General features: G+C 33.7%; 1 long non-coding RNA gene across 1 annotated transcript; it reads right to left on the bottom strand.

Moving 5' to 3' along the window:
* Positions 1 to 3,424: 3,424 nt before the first annotated feature.
* Positions 3,425 to 7,157, bottom strand: LOC140878676 (uncharacterized). Its single transcript, XR_012149343.1, has 2 exons — positions 7,117 to 7,157; positions 3,425 to 3,652 (listed from the first exon to the last, which is right to left on the bottom strand). It is a non-coding gene; the product is annotated as an uncharacterized lncRNA (long non-coding RNA).
* Between the last annotated feature and the right edge of the window lie 5,893 nt (positions 7,158 to 13,050).

The following is a 13,050-nucleotide window of genomic DNA, read 5'->3' as shown; positions in this document are numbered from 1 at the left end:
TTTGGATTTTGTGTTCTAGTGTTTTGATTGGGGAAAAACGAGAGGAACAAAAATTGGGATAAATGAGAAGTAAATATGCTATAATGTGAGATATGGATGTGGGCCTTCATCACCGTGAAAATTTAACGTCGAGTTGACGGGAGGGACCAAATTCGGAAAATTTATGAAAGACGAAGGACCATTTAAGCGGCCCGATAAGTCGAGGGACTATTTTTGGATAAGTCACAAACAAGAGGGACGAAAATGGGCATTACCCCGAAAAAATAGGAATAACAAAAATATCTTCCTCGTATTGGTTAACATCCACTCTCACATGTTTCTTAAGCGGCTTAGAAACATCAATACGTACTCTGATGTGAGCAAAATGGCCCATAGAGAAACCATTTTCTCGCGTATCAATTTCTTCCACCATCCCGATTTGGCTGCCCACTTTCTGAGGGAAGTCCTTGTGCATGAGAATTAATGGAAGGTTGTAGCACTGCACCCAAATGAAAATTTCATCAAAGCTCATAGTAGCAGGTGTTTGTAATCCTCGAGGCTCACAGAAAATGATAAGATCTCGAAAGAAGTTCCAAGGCCCTCCCATTAGCGCCCTTCTTCTGTCTTGTAGAGAATTGAAGTCTAATAGGAAGATATTGTTTCCTACAGACCCGATTTCTGAGTTTAGACAATTTCAGTTCTGTAACCATACGAGCCACGCCATCAGTTTCCCTGATTTGTTCTTGGTTTGTTGAAATAGAGTCAGGAGAGATCTTTATAATAATTGTAATGTATTCCTTTGAAAAACACTCAACTTTCTCTTCGCAAACTATATGATATCATAGATACAAGACTTTCATGGCAAAACACAGCATGACCTCACCATCAAAATCTTCCAAAACCGATTTTGAAACCACACCTCCTAGGGTGTGTCAATTCGGGTGGGCGGGGCGGATCGGTCAGATTAGTGTAATATACTAATAAAAAAATTTCCGGACCCAAACCCGAATCAACCCAAAAATATTCAATCCGAACCCATCTAATCCGATCAACCCAAACCAACCCGATTTTATTATTTATTTTTAATATTTTTTAACAAAATAATTAAATAAAAATTCAAAACACACAATAATAATAGTACAATTTAATTTAAATACATAATACAAAATTTTAAGCTTATATATAATTTAAATTTGAAAGTTTAGTGACAGAAAATATACAACATACTTACTATAAAAAATAAAAAAAACTTAAAATCAATTTTTTTTACAAAATAAACATTAAATGATGAAAATTTATTATATCAACATACAATAAATTTTTTTCCAAACATACAATACAAAAAATTGTATCAAATTTTTCTTAATTTTATATAAAAATAATAATAAAAAAAGTTTTGAATCATTTTGGGTCAACCCGGGTTGATCCAAACCCGATTAATTTTTTTGGTTAGCTTTCGGGTTCAATCCAATTCGACCCGAACCCAAAAACCCTCAACTCTAACCTGACATTTTTCGGGTCGACTCGTGTGAGTTGGCGGGTTACGTTCACTTTTGACACCCCAAACACCTCCAACCATGCATATCACTCCAGCAGTTGCCAATGTCTAATCTGTCCCAATCAATTGTCACAAATTTCATGTCCACCTTGGAGAAAAAATTTTTAATTTATATTTTTTTACTTTATGGTGATATATGTAGTTTTTTTATTGAAAGTTGTGATATTTTTTTGTATTAATTACTTTGTATAAAATTTACACGTATGAAATCAATAATTAGAAATTTTATTAATATGTTTCTATTAATATTTATTTATTTATGAAATTTATAATTAATTATAATGATTTTTATTTGTAGTGAGCCAACCCTTGGGTTAGACGGGCCCACCTTGGCTTGGGTTGGGTTGAGGATTTTCAGCCCATAGGGATAGTGATTTGGCCCGCCCTCGACCCGCCGAACTGTGGGTTTTTGATGGACCGGCTCGCCTCGCCATGGGTTGGTCCGTTTGACAGCTCTACATACCATGGAGCATATGGACTGAGCAAAGTTTGACTGAGATAGTTTTCTCAGTATCTAGTGCATTTGCATTACACACTCATGGAATCTGTATACTCATACTTTCGTACTGGCGTTAGCACTCACGTCCTTGCTTTTATCTCGGACACCCCATTTGGCGGGGGAGGTTTGCAAGTTGACCAGGAGCGGGATCAGCGTTTGGTCAGTGGACAGGTCCGGTGTACTTAATTGTTTTGGGTTTCCAATTACTTCCGATTGTATACTGTCGATTGGTATTTTTGTTCAATGTTTCCACAGTTATCTCTGATTGCATTTCTATTTAAGTTAACTGCATGCCTAAGATTTCTGTTTAGTAGGTGACCTGGTCGATCACTACATCCTAAGATGCCAGACCAATCACTTGGACATGAAGCTACTTTAGTTGACCAGTTTGATGAGGTACAGGGGTACTGAAAGACAAACTGATAAAAAACAGTTCTTCAGTATTTTTCCAGATTTATGGTTATTATCCTTAATTTTTTGAAAACATCAAAAAGGATAGAAATTGTTGAACAATTACAAGTTTTGGTGATTTAACAAATACTAAGACAAAAAGTGATTAATTGCCCACCGATTACACTAAGTCAAACAGAAATGAAAAATACTAAGTCTACTAAATTGGACTACCTAGACTGGAGAAAGACTTAGACCTTGACTAAACAATCGAACTAATCTGGCAAAACTGAAATGAGCTTATTGGCTACCAAAACTGGATGAACTATATCAATCCTCACCAAAGCTACATTAGTTTACCTCAAAATGACAGCTGACATTGGATAAGGATTTTCATACATAACTGATTCTGTAGATATCCAAACGCACTACCAAGTGTACTATTGTCATAAAATACTGCTGATGTCTACAAGGAAAAATGTAATGGATACCTTAAATGGAACAAGCCTATTTTGAAATTCATGACCATTGGAATCAGACTGTTATAAATAGAAAAAAATATAAGTTTAGTAATCTCTTGGACACTCTCAGTTCATCATCTATTCACGCACAATTTCAAAATATTCAAGAGATAAATTGATATCAAGAATTTAAGCACACTCTACATATGTTATTAGCAACTGTACTCTAGTCTTTCTCGTGTGTCGATGTTAATTGACCAACAAATATATGTATGGAAATAGGCCAACTAACAGATTGAACATATATGTAGAATGACTTTGTAAATCACACATATATGTTTATAGATGTTTGGAGACTTAACTTGAAACGACCCTAACTACTACTTATAATTAAACTAAATAAAATATGATTTTTTTTTTCAAAATTTCGGCATGACATATCTATTTAAATCACAAACCACCTGTCACAGACAGCAGATTTTAGAGAAAAGCAAGCAACACTAAATAAACTAAACCGAGAAAGGAACGTGAACCGGAGAAGAAATTCGACCTTTCGAACAACAAAAGATTAAGCAATTACATATTTACATGCCCACAAATAATTTATAAATTCTTACAATATCATTTATCCAATCAACAAAATAAAAGACTTTAAATCGCTAAAATAAACTTTTGCGGAATATTGGCATGGTCAGAGGGATGTGCCATGCCCGCATCACAGTCCACTCGAAAGTCCTGCCCCGCAATCTCGATGATAACTTTTACCTGCACCAAGTAGATGTAGTGAGCCTAGGGGCCCAACAAGAATATGGGAGAAATAACGAGGGTTTAAAAGTACATGCTTAATACTTAAAATACTTGTACTTAATATAATTTGAAACTTACTCCAAAAAGTTGAATGATAAATAAGAATGAGATGTAATGTCTGCAATGAACTCACACATAACTCATACTTTTAAACTTGGAACTTTCTTAATCTTAATCTGATCCTCATGCATAACTGAAACTGAAACATAGTTATATAAATTTTGAATTGTAACTATGAACTTAGATCCTTGAATTGTGACTCTTGGTTCGATCATGATCATGGCTGCAGTGCACTATGCCGCAAGAAAGTCAGGATTTCTCCCAAACTCGTCTTGCCCCTGATTGGTGTGGGAAGTCAGGATTTCTCCCAAACTCGTCCATACACGTCTGGTGGTATGGGAAGTCAGGACGTCTTCCAGCTCGTCCATACACGTCTTTCTGTGGTCACAACCATCTCACTTTGTTCAAAATATTTTCTTTCATTCTTACTTGACTCGACTCAAAGATATAGCATGCAATCATGGAAATGACTTTTTTTGAAAATATTTACTCGATTACTCGGTTCACAAATAAATGATGAAAGATGGTTAACAAGGATGATGATTTAGGTGGCAAACCATAACTAAGAATCTAGACTTTCCTTTTAGGCACTTAGGACGTATCCCGAGCAATCCACTTGCAAGTCTTAATTCTCACTCAACCCTTTAACAAAATGACTTTCGTTATAAAACACGGTTCCCATGCACCCTATACTTAACTAGAAAGTTGTTACGCCTTAAACGCATACAAATCTCGTGTTATGAGATTAATGTTTTTAATGCATTAACAAGTCTCATAATATTATGTTTTGATGATTACAAAACTCGGTTAATTGTTACTAACCATTTAAAGTGAGATTTTGCAGATTAGAATTTATTGACAAATAAATTGTTGGAAGTTATTTTGAAGCTATACATGTATTTATAAAGTCTTTTATTGCTCATTGAATGGATGGAACATTGTTAAGAGATATGAAAAAAAGAGAAGAAGAAGCCAAAGTATGGAGCAGCAACTTCCGAAAATTACTGGGAATTTTCTAGGCATTTAAATCCGATCTCCACCAGTCATAATTGTGATGAAGAAGTTTTACATGTGTTGTCCAAATTTGAGAGCAATCCAACGGCTAGATATGGAGTTATGATTTTTCCACAAAAATTGTGCAGTACCTATTTCTGCAGAACTTGTAGTGAAGAATGAAGAATCAACTTCTGAAAATTACTGGACGTGCTTGAGACAACCAAATCAAATCTTCACCGATCAAAATCAATATCAGAATGTTTTCAAACTTATATCAAAATTTCATATCAATCCAACGGCTAGATATGAAGTTATGATTTTTCTACAAAGATTGCACAGTACTTATTTCTGCAGAACATGAAGCAAATTATGAAGATTCAACGTCAGAAATTAACTGGGATTGTTTGAGACATCCAAATCACATCTCCACCGATCAGATTCAAATCCAGGATGTTTTACAACCTCTGTCCAAATTTCAGATCAATCCAACGGATGGATATGGAGATATGAATTTTTCAAATTTGTTGCACAGAACAAGTTCGAAAACTTGATGAAGTGACTTCCGAAAATTACTGGAAATGTTTGACTCGTTAGAATCAAATCTTCACCGTTCAGATTGAAGATCCAGATGTTTTAAAGCTTCAGTTCAAATTTAAGATCAATCCAACGGTTAGATTGGAAGATATGATTTTTCCACAAAATCCGCTCAGTGCTGGGAAAATATAGGCAGCGGCTCCGAACACTTTTTGTCACTCCTTGACTTCTTACCACACGCTCCAAACACTCAAATCAGATTCAAAACTTTGCCAACTATAAATAGAGGCCATCCAAGTTCATTTGGAGACATCCCAACTCATCTCTTCTCTCCTTTGCAAGCAATTTCTCACTATCAAAGTGTTTGTGTGATATATTTGAGAGTGTTTGTAAAAATAGTTTGTGAGTTGGTTGTGCTATTGTTGTAAACACTTGAGTGTGAAGCCAAGTGTGTTGTGCTATCGTTGTAAGCACTTGAGTGTGAAGCCAAGTGTTGTGTTGAGGCTATCCTTGGAGCCCTTAAGGCCAAGAGTGTTGAGTTATATCGGCGCGGTGATCGTGTCAAGTTGTAAGGCTATCCTTGGAGCCATCAAGGCCAAGACATTCGAAGTGCTAGTGGATCCTTGGTTAATCGACTTAACCAAGAAGGAGAGACGTAGACGATTTACCGTCGAACTTCCATAAACATCTCTTATCCCTTTTACTGCTTTATTTACATTACGCATTTATTTACCGCACTTATTATTTGATTGCTTAAGTCTTCCGCTTGCGTACTTGCATAATCGCTTTAAATTACTAAAGTTGCCAATATAACCTAAATCCCCCCCCCCCCCCCCCCCCATTAGGTTCTAACAAAAGTCATCCTCAAAGTTCAGTTCTTACCCAATAATCCATGACAAATAGGTTCCCGGACAGCCCACTTAACTCTTAAAATCTTGCCTCTTAATATTCAATAGCCTAGAACATCACCAAAACTTAACCGAACTAGTTCCCACTTGAAACGACATTTTCCTAGCATTCTAGGCTATTTCTAAACACGAGCCCTTAACCAAAGCATGTGTGCGACTCTGCATAGTCCAACCATATCCGAACAGCCGACACAAGCCCAAAACCTGCTCATCCAAGTCCTTATTCATCCCTCTTTCTAGACACCTAAAACTTGGATTCATATGCTCCCGACCAGCAACCTATGACCAAGAGAAATTCATAATCCCCACGTAAGTCCCTAAGTCTAATCTCCCCTTCTCGAAGCAGCCTCAGCTCGAGCAGCCCCTATTCTTAAGCAGATACCCAGCTTAATCAGTCCTGTCCTAAGTCAATACCTAGCTCGAATCAGCCCTGCCCCAGCCCCCAGAGTCACCCGATTCCCTTAACATCAATCCAGAGTCTTTTGCCTCGATTGTTACCAGCCAATTCGCACAACCCGTGTGCTACCATGTGAGATACATTCTCACCCATGGTAGCCCCTATATCACCATCCAATCAACAAACCAAGACTCGAATCGACACACACTGAACAAAAGCAAGGCTCACGGACAGGGGAGGGGCGCAAATGCATAAGACTCAAGACTCTACAAAACAGCCCTCTACAACACAAGGAACAATATATATATCGATCACAAGCACGTGTATAACTCCAAGGAAAAAAAGAAAAAAATCTGGAAAGAACTCGTACATCAAAAAAATGAAAGACAGAAACTCGAACTGCCTTTCAATAAATCAAAGAAAAATTTGATCATGCTCCCATAAATCCTGAAATTCGAAATACAAGCAAGAAAATCAAGCACACATGTAATAATCCACTTGGTGGCCAAAGGAACTCATATTCTTGCCTTAAACTGAGAAAAACCAGAAATGGGGATAAGAGCTCAGCTCGCCTGGAAGGAATACCTTGCCGGGAAAATGGCCTGTTGAGACGGCCGAAGGCTGGAAAATGGAATGGGAACTCTGCGGATGCCGGTCGAGAGAGAGAGATGGAGAGGAAATGGGAAGGGGAAATTTAGGCAGAAGGGATTGGAATCTGTTTTATTTTTAAAAAAGGATTGGACGTATAATTTACTTATATGGCCTTGTATTTAATTAATAAAAAATAAAAAAAATATTTATTAGATTTTAAAAACCAAATTTTATTCATGTTTGGGTTGATCCAGGTAAGATTTTGGGTCGACTCAAGCTTGTACATGCTTGGGTCGACCCAGAGCAATAAGCAGGTTGACCCAGGCTTGCATCTTTCCGCAGCGTTCTGCACGCTGTGGAAAGAAGTTTCCGCAGCGTGTCATTAAATTCGGAATGCGATTCATAAGGGACTATGCTGATTATCAATTTCATAATACATTTTTGTTTGTAATACATTTATCTATATTTTTAACATTTCTGTTTGTAAAAAAAAATTAGGCAGTTAAATAATTTTTTCGCTGTTAATTTTACAATTTTGATCAATATTTACATAATTTTGATATATAATCGTATATGTTGCAACATATTGATCCACTAATTTCACAAGTTTAACCGATAATTACATAATTTTGACACGTAAGTACACAATTTTGTCTGATGTTTATTGATAAGTGTACATTTTTTAACAATTTATCAACTAATTTCACGAGTATGTTTTATATTCGTACCTATTAACGTATGAAACCTCAAATTTCATGACATGCATGTTTTTATCCACTAATGTTGATTGATAATCGTACATGTTTTAACATATGAACTCACTAATTTTACAAGTATGTTCTATAATCGTACATGTTTTAGCACATAAATCCGATAATTTCACAAGTATTTTGACATATAATCGTACATGTTTTAACATATGAATTTACTAATTTCACAAATATGTTATATAATAGTACATGTTTTAACATATGAATCCGCTAATATCACAAATATGTTATATAAACATACATATTTTAATATATGAATCCAGTTATTTCACAAACTATAACATTAGTTAGTATAACATTAGTTAATATAACATATATATCCATTATTTTTCAAGATTATGTTGTATGATTATAAATATTGTAACATATTAATCGATCAATTTCACGATTATGTTATATGATTATACATGTAAAATATTAATCGACTGATTTCACGATTATGTTATATGATTATACATATTGTAACACATCAATCAACTAATTTCACGATTATGTTATATGATTGACGATTACGACTAATTGTTGACCAAGCTTGGTCAGACCCAAGCATGTGTTTGAGTCGGCCCAAACACATGGTCAGACCCAAGTAAGCATGTGATTGGGTCTAACCTACTATTGCAAAGCTTTGAATGAGGACATACAAACTTTTTTGGTAGACCACATAAATTTTTTGATAGACCATGTTAGACCATATAAATTTTTAATACATATATAAATGAATATAGTTGATCTACCTCATTGATATATATTTATTAGACTGTCTCTCAGATAATAAAACTACATGAGTAGATCCGTGCCTGAAAGAGATTGTCGATAATTATATAAGTTTGACAGATAATTATATAATTTTGACTCATAATTACATAATTTTATCCAATGTTCATTGATAATTGTACATGTTTCAACAATGTATCCACTAATGTCACGAGTATGTTCTATAATCGTCCATGTTTTAACATATGAATCAACTAATTTCACAAGTATGTTATATGGTTGTACATGTTTTAACATATGAATCCACTTATTTCACAAGTATGTTGATCCATAATCATACATGTTATAACATATGAATCCAATAATTTCACAAGTATGTTGACCTATAATCCGCGGATTGATACTTGACTCGAGATATAAAAAGATTATCGATAATTATATAAGTTTGACCGATAATTATATAATTTTGACTCATAATTACACCATTTTGTCCAATGTTCATTGATAATTGTACATATTTCAACAATCCACGAGCATGTTCTATAATCGTACATGTTTTTACATATGAATTTACTAATTTCACAAATATGTTCTAAAATCGTACATATTTTAACATATGAATCCGCTAATTTTACAAGTATGTTGACATAGAATCATATATATTTTAACATATGAATCCGTTAATTTCACAAATATGTTATATAATCGTACATGTTTTAACATATGAATATGTTAATATCACAAGTATGTTCTATAATGATACATAATATATGAATCCAATTATTTCACAACTATATTATATAATCGTACATATTTTAACATATGAATCCGCTAATTTGACAAGTATGTGATATAACCGTACGTGTTTTAACACATGAATCCGCTAATTTCACAAATGTATTCTATAATGATATATGTTTTAACATAAGAATCCGTTAATTTCACAATTATGTTCTACAATGATACATGTTTTAACATATGAATCCAATAATTTAAGAAGTATGTTTTAACCGCTGAAGCTACTAGTTTAACGATTTTGATATATAATCTTGTAAGTTATAACATATGTATCCATTATTTTTACGAGTATGTTATATAATGATACATGTTTTAATAGTTGAATCCACTGATTGAACGATTTTAATATATAATCTTTCAAGTTATAACATATGTATATCCTATTTTCACGAGTATTTTATATAATGATACATGTTTTAATAGTTGAATTCACTGGTTTAACGATTTTAATATATAATCTTTCAAGTTATAACATATGTATCCGTTATTTTTACGAGTATGTTATATAATAATACATGTTTTAATAGTTGAATCCATTGGTTTAACGATTTTAATATATAATCTTTCAAGTTATAACATATGTATATCCTATTTTCACGAGTATTTTATATAATGATACATGTTTTAACCGCTGAAGCTATTAGTTTAACGATTTTGATATATAATCTTGCAAGTTATAACATATGTATCCGTTATTTTCACGAGTATGTTATATAATGATACATGTTTTAATAGTTGAATCCACTGATTGAACGATTTTAATATATAATCTTTCAAGTTATAACATATGTATATCCTATTTTCACGAGTATTTTATATAATGATACATGTTTTAATAGTTGAATCCACTGGTTTAACGATTTTAATATATAATCTTTCGAGTTATATAATCCACTGGCCTCGTTTTCGGACAACCAAAATACAGATATGCTTTCAAATCTTGATCATTCTCTATATAAATCGGTTGAATGTTGCACGACAACTCTAGAAGGTAACTCAACCTCAGGTTGGCAGACTCTTCTATTTTCCCAGCTCTATATAGTTCACGATTTAAATTTCCAAGAAGAAAAAAATCATCATATGCTGGAATAGCAGCAAACTTTGAATTCGATCCGGGATTCCATTTATATACGTTTTCTTCACTTGCGTCCCATCTACCATCGAAATGAACAACGATTACCGTAGGCATAACCTACAAAATTCACATAAATTATAAGAATAAAACTATTTTAATCACAAAAAATAACAAGAACACTACATGCTCTGTCTATGATCTACCCATGGTCAACCAAAAGAGCTCTGGGTACAAAATAACAAGAACTATCTATGGTTAACCAAAAGAGTTTTGGCCATGAATTCTGGGTCAACCATGGTCGACCCAAAACTCATTGGGTTGACCCAAGGCTTGGATCACCCTGGGTCGACCCAAGGAACCCCCAAGGTTTGGGTAGCTTGGGTTGACCCAAGCTATGGGTTTACCCAAAGCTTGGGTCGACCCAAGCTCTGGGTTTACCTAGGGCTTGGGTCAACCCAAGGCTTGGGTCAACCCAAGCTTTGGGTAAACCCAGGGCTTGGGTAAACCCAGGGCTTGGGTCAACCCAAGCTACCCAAACCTTGGGTTCCTTGAATCGACCCAGATTCCAACACATCATTTTTTTTATTTGCACTTGCTAAATGAAAAGAATAACGACTTAAATCAGATAAATGCTTACATTCAACAATAATGGACAAAACTCTCTTAAAAAACAAGAATGGAGAAAACTTACTTGCGCTTGTACTTTGATAAAATTTTGTTTCAAATACAGATGAATGAGCAATAGAAGATGTTTGAAATAGATTAGGTTTTTTTCACAGCTCAAGGACTAGCATCCAGATGAAGAGAAAAATGAAGAAGATTGCAGGTTTTTATAGGTTTCCCGTTTCTTTTGCGGGAGAATTTGGCAAATTGGGGGGGAAGAAACAAATAATAAACCTCCTGACATTGTTAATTATTTTAATTTATTTATTTATTAGGTTTAATTTTAATTCAAATGAGTCAACTCCCTGTTTTTTAAAATAAATAGTCAACATCTCTTTATTTTAAATACTTCACAAAGTAATCATACTTTTTTAACCAGCCCGCAAATGGGAAGTCTGTATCGATTAAATTCTTGGGGAAGGGGAAGGAAATAAACTGGGCCGAGTGATTGGGCTCAGGCGTAATCCCTTAATGGGCCGTGAACTTGAGCCGGGAAAATTCCTATATTGGGTCGGTTCAACACAAAAGATTAAGTGGGTAAGAAACATAATCCATAAAATAATATGTAGTATTCTATAAGTGTTAGACCCACATTCTACAAATACTTAATTTCAAAAATCCAAGAATTAAACACTTTAAATATTCAGATGTCACGGCAACGAGTAAAATATTTAAATATCAAGCAGAGCGATTTAAAATAATTTAAACAAACTAGACTAACGTTTAAAAGAAATTTAAATAAATACACAAGCAAAAATAAAAAATTTTAAAATGATTTGGACAATTAAAAATGATTTAAATAAATAAGCTAGACATTTAAAATAATTTAAAATATTTTAAAATAACTAACCGCTAAACTAAGGCTATTTAAAATAAATAAGTTTGACACTCGAAAATATTTAAACAAATAAGCTAAACAGTTAAAATCATTTTGACAAATAAACTTAAACAATTAAAAACATTAATTAAATAGTTAGTACAATAAAATCATTGAATAAATAATAAAAATATTTTATTAGCACATAATTCAAATAAAGAATTTAAATCAATTAAACCTAAATATAATAATCTTAATATTTATTAAATTAAATGCATGAGATTTAGTAGATTGGATTTTAGGCGTCACATAACTGCTCCTACGTCACTCCTTCTTCCTCATAGAAAAGGTTATACTAGAAGATATTGGTTATTACAAAGTCTTGTAATACACCTACTCCAATCGTAGGACTTACCCCTTGCCTAGATCAAAACTCCTAGTACACAATACAAGTTAAGACAACACGTCTTAACGCCGAAGTAACAAGTGAAGTAAAATTAGTTTAAATGAATCATAAGATTTAAACAGGTGAGCAACTCCTCTTCTCCTGTTTGAAAAGAGCAGTTGGGAGTTGTCTTTCCGCCCTTCATGATCCTTGAAGATTTGATATGTATCTATGATGAGTGGACAATATGATCAAGTAATATATTTCTTGCAAAGTGCTCGAAAAATGCTTAGATGGCTTGTAAGTTGTTGTGTGTATCTATCACTTATCCCTTGTTAGCATCCTTTAAATATAAATATATATATATATATACATGCTTGAGCAATGTTCTTCTTTATGTTTTCATAAATACTTGTCTAAAACGTCTCTTGAACTTCTGCACGTCTTCATAAATGCAAGGCGTCGATGTAGTTAATTATTATTCACAATATTTAATGAAGGTGTTTGAATTACAATGACTCTATCTTCTAAATGTATTCATCATCTATAGATATTTGAGCAGTCGGATAATTAGACTTTATAGAGCAGTTGGCCTGGAGCAGTCAAAACTTGAGCAGTTGGCCTGGAGCAGTTTATTCTTAGAACAGT

Source organism: Henckelia pumila, chromosome 2 (assembly GCF_033568475.1).
Source record: "Henckelia pumila isolate YLH828 chromosome 2, ASM3356847v2, whole genome shotgun sequence".
NCBI lineage: Eukaryota > Viridiplantae > Streptophyta > Magnoliopsida > Lamiales > Gesneriaceae > Henckelia > Henckelia pumila.
The sequence above is the reverse complement of the archived record's forward strand: the minus strand, read 5'-3'. Positions and strand labels throughout refer to the sequence as shown.